The sequence below is a fragment of the Meriones unguiculatus genome, chromosome 19 (genome assembly GCF_030254825.1).
Source record: "Meriones unguiculatus strain TT.TT164.6M chromosome 19, Bangor_MerUng_6.1, whole genome shotgun sequence".
Taxonomy (NCBI): Eukaryota; Metazoa; Chordata; class Mammalia; order Rodentia; family Muridae; genus Meriones; species Meriones unguiculatus.
Window position 1 is genome coordinate 5,079,467 of NC_083366.1, and position 17,443 is coordinate 5,096,909.

General features: G+C 43.0%; 1 pseudogene; it reads left to right on the forward strand.

The window, feature by feature from the left end:
• Positions 1-15,668, forward strand: part of LOC110563337 (large ribosomal subunit protein uL13-like) — a 34,200-nt pseudogene extending 18,532 nt beyond the window's left edge.
• The last annotated feature ends 1,775 nt before the right edge of the window (positions 15,669-17,443 follow it).

The window sequence follows — 17,443 nt, forward strand, 5'->3', positions numbered from 1 at the left end:
GGTAGAAATATGAGAAGAATCCACTTCTTCCCTTGTGATAAAAGCCTTCTTGCTTTCCAAAAGAATCTTAGTACCAAAGTTGCTGAGTGCTTAATCCCATGAGACCACTATCTGAAGTTTTTTATCATAAAAATAAGAAAAATATTGTTAATGAGTGAGTTAAATCTATTTGTTATATAGTCACAAAACCAAAGGTCTCTCTGAGAGCTTCTTCTTGTGGTAATTAACACAGAAACCCACATCTGGGCAACGTACACAGAGTGAGAGACTTTGGAGCACTCAGTCCTAAATGGGATATCAAACCCCTCCCCTTGAGGCTCAGGGATCCAAACAGAAGAGGAGGTAGAAAGATTGTGAGAGCCAGCAGTGGATGCCTCCAAGGAAACAGCATCTTCCAAACAAAACAGATATGACATGTGTGATGCACAGATGAACTCACAGAGGCTGTGACAGCATGCACAGGGCCTACACAGGTTCATACCAGAAATAATCCCAACACTGAGAAAAGAAAGTGGGCACACACACACCCAACCAACAAGCTGTTTGCAACTGATATCTACCTGCTGGGAAAGGGAACCTCAGTGTTCTCCAATGGAGTGTCAACTGAGTGTATCAACCGTACTCCAGGGAAGGCCAGGACAAGGAGGGCATTGGAGCTCCTGGAATTGCATTGCATGTTGGGGTGGGATAGAAGACTTTTTAGATTTGTTTTGGTGTTTTTGTTTGTTGATTGGTTGGTTTGTTTGTCTTACTGGTTTTTGCTTTCTTTGTTTTGATTTTCATGGGTTTTGTTTTTGTCTTGAGAGAGAGAGAACACAAAGTAGGGTGGGTGGAAAGCTGGGGAGGATCAGGGAAGACCTGGGAAAGGGAAAAGAACGGGATGAAATATAATATCTGAAAAAAAGTCTTAAAAATGTTAAAGCCTTTCTGTGTAGTTGTAAAGCCTTCCTGCAATATCCCTCAGAGAGTAAAAAGACTTGCCCCGGAAGGTGCGTGGCTCACTTCCTAGTTCAATAGCTCACATCCAGTTGTAGCTGGAGAATCAGCCCTTTCGAACAGTCAGTCACTGTAATTTACAGATACTCTATCTGTGTTCCCAACAGCCAAGCAGGCATCTCACAGATGTGATATATTTATATCATCAATAAACCATGTGGGATATAAGCTGCAAAAAGATAAGAGTTTATATAAAATTGATCAGGAGAAATATAAATCGTTAAAAAAAAAAGCTAAAATGCAGTATGGATACTAATATGTAGAATCAATATGCAGGGGAGTCCAAATGTTCACTTGAGACTGTATTTCATACGATGTGATTTCTCCTGTGGTATTGTCAAGGAGTGTTGGAGCTAGACACCTTTTACCAGTGAGTGAGGCAATCTGATATAGTTTTAACATCAGCTGGACTAGCTTTCTTTTCTAGTCACACTCTTCCTGTCTCTCCCTGCCATCTGACTGTTGCATGGCAACCCTAAAAATCCCCTTTGAGTTGTCACTTCATGAAGCTATACATTCCCAATTAGCTCACATACTTGGTTACTTACATGCTGAATACTCACTAAATATCTACTAAATAATGAGTGTTCGAAGCAGGAGACAAGGCCTAGCCCTGCAACTAATGGGATTTAGGTAGAGATGAACAGGAAGAAGAAAGGAACTGACAAGGAGGATGGTGTTTCCATACAAGTTGTCCACACAGCAAGGACAAGAGATTGTTTTGATTTGGAAGGTAGGAGGCGAAAAAACAAAGGGTTCTTAAAATGAGTTTTCATGGTCAAGTTGGATCAGGTAGATTAAAAACAATGAAAACAGTGGTTGAACTTTTCATGTGCAGGCACATGTTCCTACAGTAGAATCTCAGGAATCCAGGGCTAGGATAGGTAGAGTACTTGGACAAAGCTCTGGGTTTGATCCCCATCACCAAATAAATTGGGCTTAATGATAAATGCTTGTAATCCCAGCATGCCAGGTCTGCAGAGACAGACAGAAAGATCAGGGAAGTGAAAGTCATCCTGGGTTGCAGGTGAGTTCAAGGCCAGCCTGGATTACATAAGACCCTGTCAATAAATAAATAATAAACAAACAAAGAAGAAGAGAATAGGAAAAACGTGTCAGTATTCTAAAGGGATTCTGTATGCATTAATTTCCTTCCATTATAGATGGGGGAAATGGAGGCATCAAGGTTTTGAAATGCTAAGCGCCTTCTCAAACTCACACAATCACCAAGTAGCAGAACAGTGTTTGGGAGTATGCTTCCAGCCAAGAAAACCGTATATATGAAAGGCTTAAAGAAAGTTATAAGAATGACTTCTGTGCTCCACACTTGTTGGGGTGTACATGTGCAGCTTGACAAAGCACAGCTTAGGTGGTGCAGAGCTTCCAAATAAAACTTCCACAGTCTAGCTATGAAAGCTCCTGACAGCTTCAAAACAGAATAGGAGAAATTTAAGTATTTATAGGCTGAGGCCTCAATTTATCTAAACTTGTTTAAGTCCTAATGCTGCCCATTTGAATGGAAGAAGGGAGTACAAACGGCAGTTAGTAATAAGGGAGCATCTATCCTTCCCGCCACTTCTTCCTGCACCTCAGCAGCCAGCAAAGCAAGCTTTAGGAACAGACCAGGAACTGTCATTTCCTTGATGAGGTTTACTTCAGCTTTGTCTCGATACATCTGATAAGCACCTTGCACTGAAAATTCAAACTGCAGAGGAAAAATCGCTGTATCTTAAGCCATGACTCCGGAGTCTCAGGAAAGTATGGGTGCGGGATGCAGAGTTCCCAGAGGCAGGCTCCCTGGACCTCTGATCCATCCTCGGAGGCATCCATTGTCCTAGTCTTTAAACCTCGTCAAGCAAGGGCTGCAGGGAAACCAATCTTTCCAGCTAACTGCACCCCCGGAATACCACCCACTCCCAGAAGGAAAGTTTCACTTCTGGCGACGTCTCTTATGCAAATGAATACTCTCTTTGTGCTGTACATTTTAGTAATAATATTTGAGGCGCTAAGCAACCTTCTCTGAAGGGCTGATCCCTAATTAGGGCATTTCAAATGCTAACCAGCCACTCTTGGAATGTGGATGCCCGATTAGGATACTTCAAATGCCTCCTCACTCCCAGGGTGGGGATTATTATGTGGTTATCTCCAGGTAAATCGGCACAGAGATGATGTCGCTGCTTGTTACCCAGAACAAAAGGAAAAAGTGTCCCTTTGTCAGTGTGTTTCAACGAGCTTACTGCGAGAAAGAGAAGCCATCTTTGAGTGATGGGTCCAGTCATTTCCTCTTCCTGAGAGGATATGCACATGATGTTTTAGTCATTCATGAGCTCTGTATCCCTTTGTCTGCCAACCGGAGTGACGCACTGCTCTCCAAACTCCACCTTTATCCCTCAAGCGTTTGCCACAGCGGGGCAGGGAGGACATAGAGAAGTTGAGGGGAAGGCCGACATGCCTGGGAAAGAAGCAGTAGCTGAGACAAAGGCCAGGTATCAAGTCTCTATGTGGCTTCACAGGAAACATATTATCTGCTTGCTGAACTTGGGAACATACTTCTAGGCAAAACAGAGCGTTCTGGCACGCTGTACTAGTTGAAGACAGAGAGGCAAGTTTGCCCCCTTTTCAGTCTGTTCCGTTTAAACCAGACACCCTCAGCTCAGCACAGCAATTCAGGGAAGTCAAGGTGCCACCAGTTGGAACTCTTGGTGGCCCCACTCTGACTTAAGAGCTTTGGCCTCAGAAACAAACAGCAACAACAAATAAAATAGGAAGTGCCTATGTACACATTATGATGTAGGGGACTGCAGGCTGTGTGGCACAGTATGTGGACTTGTTAGTACAGGTATGTTCACGTGTGTGTAGTTACACACACACATCTGAAAAGGCTGGAGGCAGATATTAGGTATCATTAATCCATCACTTTCCATCTTTAATTTCTTTACTGGAAGTTTGTCGATTTTGCTAGACTAACCAAAACCCACTTCAGAGTCAACCTGTCCCCACTGCATCCAGTTCTGGGCTTATATGCATTCACCCTGTACCATCAAGCCCAGCTTCCTGTAATTCAGGAATCAGAACCCAGATCATTGTGCTTACACAGTAGGCTCTGTATTTACAAAGCTGTCTCCCTATCCCTCACTCATGATTTTGCATGTACTTTCAGGAAGATCGTGAGATCCCTTTCCTAAAATATCACACACGTAAACACAGACAGAAAGATACAATATGTGTGTATGTCTGTATGTAAGTATATGTATCAGTGCATCTGAAACAGAATTATCTTTAAGCATAAAAATATCTCAAAAAATCATCTTCACAATATCACCTTATTTCAAATAAGATTATAGTTTACAGGGAATATCTGCTCTCTGGAGTGCCCAACAGTGAGTCGTAGAAACCACCTGCTTTCTTGCTCCTGGTAGCATCTAAGAGAGAGATTACTAGGATTCTTGCACGGTATTGGATTCTCAAGGATCCGTTTATGACTCTGGGGAAGGAGAGGCCGGAGAGTATGAGCTCACACCCATACAGGTGTGCGGATGCTCTCTGTGGGTCACTATGGAGGATCAAGTTCGGAATGGATAGTCAGGAGTCCTTTCTCATGAAGCTACTCATCCCAGCGTTCCCTCAAAGTCACAGGGCAGCCCCATGGGGCACAACTGCACTTCTGCTCAGTTTTCTCTTAGTAATAAAGCACGTGAGCTAACCCCTTAAAAGAAGACATGCTTATTAGTGCTCATAGCTCCAGAGAATTGTGCTCATGGTCAGCTGGCTCCTTGCTTTGGCGAGGAGGCCAATCACCATAGAGGCTGGGAAGCAAAGGGGTGAGAAGTGGCTGAGCTCCCAGCACCCCTTTCAAGCTCATTGCCTCTCCTGCTTTCATTAGGCCCCTTCTCCTAAAGGTCTCACACCATCAGCGCCACAAGCTGGGCCATCAGGGAACATTCAAGATATGTGCTTTAATACTGCTGTTGGCATAATGGAAAGGCCTAGCAAGCAAGGCCTGTTCACCACCAAGATGTAGACCCATCTCTGGGGCACCTGAGATCTAGAATAGAAGTTCAGTTTTCCTGTGGATTCCTCCCACCCCCCAATCTTCCAAATATAGCCCCATCCCCAGGCAAAAGGGAACCAGGACCTAAAAATTAGTTATTGTATAATTCTTCTTTGCATGTATCTGCCATGTTTTATTCAATAAACATGTGATTAGCATAGGCAAAATACCATTAATATTTTTATTAGAAATTTTTATTTGGACATACAACTGATAGGTTTTTCTACTTCTATTTTATTTATTTATATACCTATATATTTATTTATTTAGTGGATGATAATTTTTAGATGTAGGCCTGGTAGAATAACTGGAGGCCAGATTAATTCTGAGATGTAAGGACTCCTAATGTTATTGCATGACTTAATAACATCCCCAACTGCACAAAGCATGAGCAATGCACCAATTAAACTTATTAAAGAAATTGAATTTTGCCATGGAGAATCTAAGCAGTCCAAGCACATTGTACCTTCAAATACCATGATAGAGCTGCAAGAGAGAAAGCTCCTCACAGCTGCTCTAAATTGGTAAGTGGCCCCCTCCTTATTCGAGCCCTGTGCTCTATGTCAGCCTTCTTTCTTCCTCTAACAACTGTGAACACCCGAGAGATGTTTACATCCTGTAAAAGCGCAGAGGGAAAAGCAAGTGGCACGTGAAGGAGGGCAGGTCATTCCACACACCTGGAGTGCACTGTGCTGTGGTGATAAGGGAGGGTGAACTGGACATAGGAACAGGACAGACAGGACGTAGACTGAGGACACCTGGAGATGAATGAGGGGGCTTCCACTCCCAGCTATACTTTTCATGTCACTCCCTAGCAGCCTAGATGACCAGGCTCTCTCCCCACAAGTGAGTCACTGCCTGTATTTCTGTCTACTTGACTTAATGAGGTGTGTGCTGTCTAAACATGGCTCGCCTCACACAGTTTCAGTGATTATTAATGCAAAAGGCCAGACCTGCAGTGTCACTTGCTGCCAGAAAGCTAGCTCCAGATGGGCAATTGGCTGAGATCATGGTCAAAGCTTCCCACCCCACCCCCACCCCCCATCCCTGGCTGGGCCTGCAGACAGGCTCCTCCCTAAGAAAGGCAGACAGTCACTCTGAAGGGACACAGAGGGGGGGAAAGCAAAAGGGAAATGTTAGCGGCGGTGAAGTAAAGACTTCCCAGATGGGGAGTGGCTGTCCGGGACCTACATTCTTCCGGAATCATTTATTGCTGTCTTCTGCCTCTATCTCTCGTCCCTTGACAGATGTGTACATACACACATTTGCAAATCTGCTACAACTTTCCAAAACAAACACATTTACCTTTTCTGTCTTACATCAAGGGAACACTGGTGCAAACTTGAGCAAGAACAAGAAGCCCTGTTTGCTTAAGGAAGACTGATTCTGTGAGCAGGATCACCATTATTTGTTAGCAGGGACAGAGGCTCTCAGAATAGTGTTGTTTGTGGGAACCGGGAAGTCTTATACACAGGAAACAGGATGCCATGAAGCTGGTGGAGATGCCAAAACCCTATTCTTAGCTGTGTAAAATGACTTGTAAACTGCAGTTTTAACTAGCAGTGATGTTGTGGTATTTTATTGTAGTGGTTATTGTTGGTTTCCCTCTATACAAACACCCTCAGAGAGATAGCCAGCTGCTGGGACTCTTGGTAAACCCACATTTTTGCAGATGTCATTCCAGCAAATATTTAAGTACCCACCATGCACCAGGAACTGTTTGTTCTAAAGGCTAAGAGCATAGCAGTAAGTAGGTAGAGCTTATATCCCAGTGATTGTTTTCATTTTGACAACTTCACCTGTGGGTGAGGACAGTGTTGGTAGATCAGATAGAAAAGTATGGGTTAGAGAGGAGAAGCAGCTGGTTATTGGGATTCTGACGATAAACTTACTGATTATTACTGATTTTACAGTGTGTGTGTGTGTGTGTCTGTTTTTGTATATGTTTATATATATGTGTGTATGTGTATATATGTAAGTATATTGTATGTACATGTGTGATATACATGTATGTGTCTATATATATGTATGTGTGTGTGGTGTGTCTATGTGTGTGTCTGTCTGTGTATATGTGTGATTATGTATATGTGTAGTATATATGTATGTGTATATGTGTGTGTACTGGCACACACTTCTGTATGTGTGGCTATTGTCTATATGTCTGTCTGTGTGTATGTATATTTATATGTGTGTGTCTTTGCATGTGTATATATGTATATGTGTGTGTGACTCTCTGTGTGTGTGTGTGTGTGTGTGTGTGTGTCTGTGTGTGTTCACGAGTTGGGCAGCAGAGGTGATGATAGTTGTTCTGGTTACCCTATCTAAAAGAAAAATGTCCTCATCTCTCCTCCTCTTTCCTCTCCCTTCCTCTTTTCTTTTTCCTTCCCTCTCCCACTATAAAGCTGGAAGTGAGAGAGAAAGGACTAGGCCAGCTGGTAAGGATGGAGGTTGGGAAGGAGGGAAGGTGCAGAGTGTCTCCTTGCCAGCTAGTCCCCTGCTCCATTTCCTCCTAGAGTCCAGAAATGGAGGAAGGAAAAAGAGAGCCACTGCCCCACCACCACCACTGGACACACTGGAGCATGGCATGAGGAGTCCAGAAGCTTCTCTAAGTGCTGAGCCTGGGATAAGTTCTTGTTCTGTCACCTGGAAGTGTCTGGTAGCCTACCTTGTGTCTGCAGCAAGCACCCATCTGAGAGCCTGGGAGCTTGCTGCATGTTTGGTACTGGGGATATTCTCAGGGAGACCCGTTGCCATGGAGCACCGACACAGCTGGACAGCCAGCTTAGCAGGGGATGTAGAGGTTTTCTCAGCTCATCTAAAGACTCATGAGGGAGAGGGATGGAACTTGTAATCTCAGCACTCTGGAGGCTGGGGCAGGAAAGTTCTGAGCCATCCTGTGCTTCATATTGAGGCAGAATGAGAGGGGGGTTGGGAGGGAAGAAAGAAGGAGGGGAGGGAGAAGGAGAGAGAGAGAATAAGAAGCAAAAAGGGTTCACCTCATCTAAAGAAATAGGGAGGATTGGCCTTATTTTTTCTGGCTCATGGCTGGGGTGGGGTCAATCTGTCCTGTGCCCATAGTAAACTGCCTACCAGTTCTGATCCAACTATAGCTGAAGCTTTATGATGTAAGGTGACAGGCCCTGGGAAAGCTCCTTCTGGAAAGTTACTCTTCATTGACTCAATGAATGTTCATTGGTCCTGGAGACTGCTGAAGCAGGTAGGGCATGTTTCCAGGTTTGAGTAAGTATGAGGCTTCCATGAAGTACATTTTCTCTCTGGACTTCCTTTTTCAAAAATGAGAAGCTTTTTTTTTCTTCTGCCTGTGATCTGTTTGAGAAAGTTGAGCAGCTGAGGTACTCTTTGGCTCTGTGTTGAAGCCTGTATTATGAGAATGGAGACTTGCCTTCCTCATCTGGAGCCTGTTCCTGCCCAGCAAATTACCCAGGATCCTGGCACCCAGTCTGTTTGCACAACACGTTTTTAGACTCTGAGTCACCTTTGCATTCTTTCTGGTATCAGGTTGGATTAAACCTCACAGCACCCGGTTACCTTGGCTCCCTTGTACAGACAGGTCTCCGCAAAGGCATTCCAGGAGCCCCACCTATGAAAGTGGAGGAGCCAGATCGAAGCATTGCCTGCATTACACCAACTTGCCTGGGAATCCCAGATATTGATAACAGGGGCTTTATCATTTCCCACCTTATCAAATTTACAGAAAGCTGCCTTAGGCAAAATAGTGTAACAGGTCCAATCCATCTGGGACTTTCTGTCAGTCTCAGGTTAGCATTAGCTAAGTATATCTTCCCATTCCCACTAAAATAGAACATTATACAACATGTGTTTCTTAGCAATTGCACTACATATACAGTAACAAGAAAGAGACACATCACCTCCCTCGTGGAAAGATTGATAAGTGCCACCAGTACTTTGGCTATTTCAACTATAGAATTTTCTTTCTGCTATATATGTATATCTCTCATAACTACTATAAAATTATGCTTAAAAAATACCAGGAATGAAGGTGATCAGCTGTCCTCTTAAATAGAACATTAACTTATGCAGAGAAAAACTGAAACCCGAAGCATGGACCTGTGCAGAGGGAAGTAGCCACGCTTTCTCAGGGCAGTTGCTTTGTATGAGTCCCTATCACTTTGTCAGCCATGCTGTCTTTCCTGCTGGCTACTCTCTGTGTCAGAAATCAACTGGGATTAGGTGAAAAGTGGCCTATTTTAAATTACATGTTATAGACAGCGCATTCTCTCCCACTGAGGCCAGACAAGGCAGCCCAGCTAGGGGAAAGGGATCCAAAGGCAGCAACAGAGAGGCTCTGTTCCTATTGTTAGAGAGCCTACATGATGACTGAGCTGCACATCTGCTACATGTTCAGGGGCTCTCTCTATCCGACTGTTCCAGAGTCTAGAAACATTACGTAGCTCATTTGTTTATCCACGTCATCGTGTTTCCTTATTAAGTCTCTAAGCTAAACCTGGTGTTCACAGTCTCCTAGCGCTCATGAAAAACAATAAAAACATGCTCTCTCTCGAGCTCTGTGTGTGTGTGTGTGTGTGTGTGTTGCACATGCAGATCACAAGGAGAATCTAATTATGTCTTAATCCCTGACAGAGCACAGCTCTGAGCTGTGCGAGCCTCAACAGCTCTCATTTTTTCCTCACTCCTCCTGAGCCCGACTCTACTTCTCTCCATTCTGAGTTTTGTGTGTACTTTGTGGATATATATTATGGCACCGAATGTTCATTTCCTCTAGATGAATGTATTTTAGATTTACATATTGTATCACACGTCATTTTGGTTTTAGCCTCATTTTTTCACTTTTGTAAATTTTATTTTTGAGACAGGGTCTCATGTAGCTTAGGTTGTACTGGAATTCCTTATGTAGCTGAAGATGAGTTTTTTGAATTTCTGATCCTTCTGATTCCACGCCCCCCATGCCTAACTTCCTGGAGTACTGGGGATCTAACCTAGGACCCTAGGTATGCTAGGAAAACACTCTATCGACTGAGCTACAACTCTGGCACTCACCCAGTTTTGTTTTTTGCTTTAGTCAAATACAATTAATTATAGTTTTTTGTGCCTTTGGGTAGAATTTATTTCCAAGTAAAGTATGCCTTCTTGGAAAAGAGCCCTTGATAGTAAATTTGCTCTGGATCATGTGATGCCAGCCCTGCCCAGCTATGGCTGCCTATCTTTAGCTGAGCAGTGTTTTGATTTCTCCCATAGCTGGGCCTTTTGTGGCAACTGCCACAGCTTCAGGTGCCTGCTCGTTGAAAATACATCCTAGAGGTGAGTTTTAAGGTGATAGATGTTGATAGTGTGTATAGTACACGTGAAAATACTTCTGTACTGATAAATGCCATCAGCTAAGATCACTACCCCAAATTCCAGGACACTAACTTTCAGTAAATCAAACAGTCCTTAACTGTTGCTTTTATCAGAATTCCCAACATTCTAGTCCTTCATAAAGTAATCTCTAGCCTTCCAGACATTTCTCCCTCTAAACCATGTGCCTGGAACTATCCCCTTATCTTCTCACCTGTTGGCAGTGCTGTTAACACCAGCTACCCTTCCCCAGATAGAAACCCACACCTTGCGTTCTATACTGAAGGTCGTGATGTCTGTCTTTTAGAGGCCCTCTGAAATCCCTTGTTAGCTCCCATATGTGAATTCACCTTTGTCTCAGCCCAAGATTTGCTACCAGCCCCTGATCTTAGCAGTCTGTACAGCTGAGTCTGCCCGTGTGTGGGCCTTCTCCTCTCATTGACCTGGGAACTAAAGATCAATGGGGCTGAAGGCAGGTGCTACCACTCTGCAGGGGACAGGCTTTGATTTCCAGCGGATCTGGATTCAAATTCTGAGTCTTTTTCACAATGGTGAACTTAGGCCAGCTGGTTTGCTGGCAGAGCCTTAGATTCCTCATTTGTGAAGAGAAGGCAACAGCACATATATCGTGAAGGAGAGTAAAGGTGGTGCCAGGAATATATAGCAGTGATGAAGATGGGGAGGTAGTGCACAGCCTTCTGGCAGCCTTTGTCTGAAACAAGAAGGAACTGCTACCCAGGAGCTTGCTTCAGTGTCTCTAAGGGAAGGTAGACAGTTGATGGAGCTACAGGAATAGCCTGTTAAATGAAAGTGAACAGAGACCATCATAGTGTCAAAGAGGCATAACAGAGCTAGCCTGCTGTCTTTATATTGGCTTCTCAAGACATGTGATTGTTTTCTGATCATCAGTGATATTACAACAGCCTCCTGTCATTCTTCAGAGCATCAAGTCTCTTCCCCCCAACACTCCCTCTTCCTGATTGCTTTGTTTTGTAGTTGTCACTGTTTTGCAAATTGCACCCTGAATTTAGTGTAAAACTTCATGCCAATAGAGAAGGGTTATACTTCACCACGCAGGAGCAATGTGCAAGGCTAAGGGGAGCCCTCTGACCCTTACGGTGCATGCCTTGGGGTGGAAAAGAGATGGATTATAGACAAAGGGTTCAAAATCAGCACCATGTGTTCTTAGAGATTGGCATCTAAGGTAAATTATAATGTATTTCTGGTCCTGAACTTCGATACTAAAGAAAAAATGGATTTAAATATCCATGTTCATTCATATTTAAATAGAAAAGTGACAAGAAGACAAGGAAAACAACATATTGTGCTGTTGCTTACTCTATGGATTTGGTAAAATATTTCAATAGAAAACCCAATGAGTTTGAAGCAAAAAGACCAGTGTGAGTTCTGCTCCTTGACTCCATAGGCAAGACATCTCAAGGTCTCTCTGAGTCCCTGTTCCGAATGTCTAGAGTGGACACAAAGAATTGCTTTATAGGAAAGCCAGGGAATTAGATCTGTGCACATGGGAAAGCACCATTCAGTCTAAAGCAGTTGTTATCCTCGGCCTTTCAAGAGGGAACATAAGTGTGTGCTGAAGAGGTGGTTCACTAGTTAAGGGCACTTGCTGTGCAAGTTTAAGGACCTGAGTTCAAATCTCCAGGACCCATGTAAAAAGCTGGGCATGTGCTCTTAACGCCAGTCCTATAGGGGAAGTGGAGACTGGAGATCACTGGGGTTTGCTAGCTTGCCAACTCAGCCAAAAAGAAAAAAAGAAAGCTCCAGGTTCTGGATCTAGTGATACTGGGGCTGGGATTGAAGGCAATGGTCAAAGAGAGCTAAAATTCTGTTAAACAGGAGAAATAAGGATTTATTTTATTTTGTTTTTTGTTTGCTTGTTTGTGTGTCTATTATTACTACAGTTAATAATTACGCAAATATTTCAAGTTACTAAAAGAAATTCAATTGTTTTCACTATACACTCACACAAGATAAGGATGCTTATGCTAATCATGTCTATTTAATCATCCTAAACTATACACATGTATTATGATATGACTTTGTACTTTTTAAGGACAATTATTTCTAATCTGTCAATATATGTAATTGTACACAATTTTAATCTGCCAATTTACAGTAAAGAATTTAAAAAGGAAGTGGTGTCTAACTGAAAATTAGCTTCCATATTTTCCATTCTTTTTTATAACCCCATGACTGGTACCATGCATTCACAGGGTGAAAATTTCTGTGGGTTCAGAGTAAGTTCAGTTGACACTATCTGTCTTACCATACTAGACAAAGAAAAGTAACACTTGCACAAGAAAATATGAAGAGGGCTGAGGTGATGACTCAATGGTTAAAGGTACTGCTGATCTTCCAAAGGACCAGAATTCAGTTCCCAGCACTCACATGGTGGCTAACAATCATCTAAGTTCAGTTCCAGAGGATCGGATGCCTTCTGCTGGCTCTGTGAACACTGGGTGTATGTGGTTCACAGACGTACATGCAGGCAAAACACTAATACATAGAAAATACAAATAAAAAAAAATTTAGCTTTCTGTTCTCTGTGAATTTTATATCATGCACCCCAATCCCACTCATCTCCCTGTCCCTCCAGATCTGCCCTCTACCCTTGCAACCTCCCCTCTACTAAATAAAACAAACAAACATTGTCACAGTGTCACAATGTGTCACACAGTATATGCTTTTGCCCAAGCTTCTTGCAGATGTTCACTGCAATGAGTCATTGGTCTGGTGTGAGGCCTCTGGCTTCTGCTACACCGTCAATACAGGGATCCTCACCGGGACTCCACTCAGACATCCAGTTGTCCTGTGTCATGGAAATCTTGCAGCTTTGGTAATGAAGGTCCAACCCCTTCTTGCACTCAAACAGCTCACAGATAAGGTAGATGTTGGGGTGGGCCAAGTCAAAGCCCTGGATTTGGGTCTGGGTGGTAATTGAGTTGGTCAGACTCACAGCTCTCCCAAGCACACAACCTATGCCAGCTTTCCTGCACTCCCCAGGCAATGGGCAGAGCCAGCTCATCTGCTCTCATGGCCTCAGGGCTGCTCTCTGACACCCACAGCACCAGGGCCAGCTCTACTGTACTGCCCAGTCAAGGTGCAGGGCCTGTTCCCCCAAGTGTTGCAGCCCGTGTGGGGTGGAGCCAGCTCTCCAGTGGAAGGTACAGGCAGCCCTGCACAACCCTCATACATCAACATGGCATCAGGCAACAGCAGCCCAGACCAGGGAGGTCCTTGTGGAGCTTGGTGGTAACATAGGCCATAGAAGTCAACAGAGATCCACTCTGTTGCAGAGCCACATACAGGCCCAGACATGGCCCTTGGTAGAGCAGCCCTGGCCAAGACCTCACCATGGCCTGAGTGGCAGCTCAGGCTACTCACATCAGACTGTTCCTCACCACTCTCTAGTCTCCAGTTCTGCCCCTCTTCATAGTGCACAAACTGTTGTGCTTCTCTTTCTCTTTTATCTCTCCTCCACCTACTTGCTCATCTTAGTGGTGCCCAGGGCCGAGGGGTGCCTTCTAAGTAGAACAGGGCAGGCGTTGTCTCAGGTGTACCCCACCTTGCCCACTCCATGTGGTGTCCAAATAAAAAATTGTTAAGTGGATATGCAGATTTTTTTTTTTTTTTTTACCAATTCTGCTCTCCATTAAATGACTATTGTATTTCCTGCTTTACTTGGGAAACAGTAACAATGAGAGAATTCAAGAGCTCTTTCTTATTCTGTAGCACATAGCATGAGCCTGACTATATTGTCACCTCTCTGTGGCTTACAGGGTGTCAAGGTATCAATAAGCTAATAGAACAGCCCATTGGTCTAATTAAAAAAAAAAAAAAACAAAAAAAAAAAACAAAAAAAAAAACACACAGTATCACCATTTTTACAAACCTTCCTAAGAGGAAAAAAAAAAAAAACTTCACCAAAGGGGGAAATGGCCAATGAATCAGGACAGGCAGCAATCCCCAGCATCCCCAAGAAGAAAATGAAATTTTCTTCTAAAGAGAAGCCTGAAGCTGCTGCTAGCCACACATAGAGCAGCACAAAGAAGAAAAAGAAAAAGCATCCCAGGAGAATTAGAATGGACATGTTTTGGTGGGAGGGGCTTACCATAAGGTTATAGTTCCTATCATGATATATCCCAATAAGAACAAAACAACAGAAAAAAAAAGTTTACAAATTTAAAGTTTTTAATGTCATGTGATTTTGTTTTGTTTCTGGTCAGACAGGGTCTTACGTATCTCAGGTTAGCATTGAATTCTCTCTGTGGTCGAATATGGCCTTAAACTTCCTATCTGCTCGATGCTGCCTCTCAGGTGCTGGGAGCACGGGTGCGAGCCAGCACACCTGGCTGTGCTGCTGGTGATTTTAACTCATGGTCTCTTACATGTTAGGCAAGCACTCTACTAGCAGAGCTTCAGCCCCAGCCCTCTTCATTTTTAAACCTTAATTTTAAGTTCTCTGACTCTTGTACAGTTACAGACACAGGAGAGAACATCGATGTAGCCAATATTTATTACAAGTGGGCACAGTGTTTTTGAAAATAAAGGATTACTTATAAGGGGAAATGAAATTCAGAAAAAGGAGCCTAGTAACTTACTTATACAGTCTGTTCAAACCAGCTAGGATTTTTCAGGGACTAGAAGAATGTAAGATCTGAAGGTCATCTTCACTAGTCATCAGAAGCTTTAATTTTTAACATTTTTATTTCATTTAGTGTGTGTATGTGTGTGCTTGTACATGCAGATACACATGTGTGTCCCAGAGGTTTCAGGGATCCAATTCAGATCACAAACAAGGGTACCCAATATCAGTATCCCACATAGTGCTGGAGGTTCTAGCTGACATTTGGAGGGAAAAAAAAAGAGAAGAGATGAAAGATAAAAAGCTACAATTTGAAGCTGATACTATTATCTAGAAAAAAACCTGAAGGATATGTAAGCTTAACAAGTGTTCGATATCAAATTTTAACAAACTATGCTTTCGTCTATGCCACATATACTCAATTACATAACTACTTCCATCCAAGCAACCACTTACAGCAGCAGTGTACACTATGGAATATCGAGATTAGCCTAATAGACAACAGCATCATCTCTGTGTGGCCTATGTGTGGCTTCTTCCCCAGTGCAGCCCCCACCCCACCAACCCCAGACAGAGGCAGCATTTTTTGATGGGGAGAAGAGTCAGTTTCAGGTCATTGGGGCCATCCTCTCAGAGGAAGCTGCAGAAGCTGCTGATGTGCTTTTAGCCGTGAGGTGAGCAATGTATCCCACTGCCCTCTCCATGATGTGATATGAGAGATGGCACCAACTGATCAAGGTCTGAACACTCCAAAGCCAGGAGCCAAAATAAGACCCTTCCTCTTAAAGTTGAAGACCTCAGACGTTTTGTAAAAGTGACAGAAAGCCTGCCAATACAAAATGAGGGGAGAAAACCATAACATTATAAAATTCCCTGCTGGTATTATCTGAATAAGTAAATGGACTATTTCCTATGTTATTGGGAAAGGTAATTATTACAAAAAGGTCAATTTTCTCAAATTAGTTTGTTTCACAAAATAAAAAATATAACTAGCTTTATGTCAAATTGACATGAGTTGACTAATGATTGATGGAGGAGGGCTCAGCCCACTGTGGGTGGTGCCACTCCTGGGCTAGGGGTCCTGAGTTCTATAAGAAAGCAGGCGTAGAAAGCCATGAGGAGCAAGTCAATAAGCAGTATCCCTCCATGCCCTCTGCATCAGCTCCTGCCTCCAGGTCTCTGGTCTGCTTGAGTTCCTGTCCTGACTTCCTTTGATGATGAACAGTACAATGAAGATATAAAGCAAATAAACCCTTTCCTCCCCTCTCTCTCCAAATATATATATTCTAAAAGCTAGTATATATATATATATATATATATATATATATATATGTATTTGTTGGAGTTGGTCTGATGCTTGTATTTTAATGTTAATTACTAGCTCTCAAAATCTGGTTACTGCCTTATTCTTGTTGTGTAAACCTGCCTAAGACATTATTCCTGATTGGTTACTGAAAAAAGATTTGTACCTGAGCAGGGCAGAAGGAGGGAGGTGTGGCAAAGGTTCCTGGACTTTGAGGATATGAGAATACCAGGAAAGACGGGAAGGAAAAAGGAGGACTCCTCAATGGAGGAACCACGTAGACCAGGAGGAAGGACTCCAAGAATGGTGTGTATGGAGGAAACACCAAGTTGAAAAATATAAGCAAGTATTTGTAAGTTTATGTATAGAAGGTAGACCCAGATAGGAATGGTTAAGGCACTGAATGGGGGCTGTGAGGTGGATGGTGAGGTTATTGAGACAAAGTAGGTGGAACATCTGCCCAGCCCAAGGTTACAAGGCAATTATAAAATTTAACAGGTCTCTGTGTCTTATTGTGATAGTAGGTTAAATATTACCACCATGATAATAATAGGACTAATAATAAAAAATATTAGACCTTACCATTAAATTTACAACTGTACCAAAAATTGACTTTGAAATTTCTATGAAAGTATTAAGGGCTGTGATTAGTTCAACCTACTTTGAGGCTCCAACTGAAAGCTGGGGTACTCTGTTCCTTGGAACCCCAAACTCATAGACTTGTTTTCTTTCATTTTCTTCTACCATTCCGTGAACCTGACAAATCTCTACTTGGTCTCTCAGTTTGCTTTCCAAACTCACAATCTCTTAAAGGGCAACTATGACACAAACATTGAATCTCTACAGTGATCATCTTGGACTTTGGTCCAGCAAATCCTTACTGTTGGGGTAGCTGTGCAATCACACAGATCTTTTTTTTTTTTTAAGATTTTAAATAACGATTCTTTTTTTCTTTTTTAATTTTTATACTTTTTATATTAATTAGTTTATTCATTTTGTATCCCAACTGTAGCTCCCTCCCTCATTCCCTCCCAATCCCACCTCCCTTCCTGATCTCCTCCCATGCCCCTCCCCTAGTCCAATGATAAGGGAGGTCCTCTTCCCCTTCCATCTGACCCTAGCCTAACAGGTCTTATCAGGACTGGCTGCA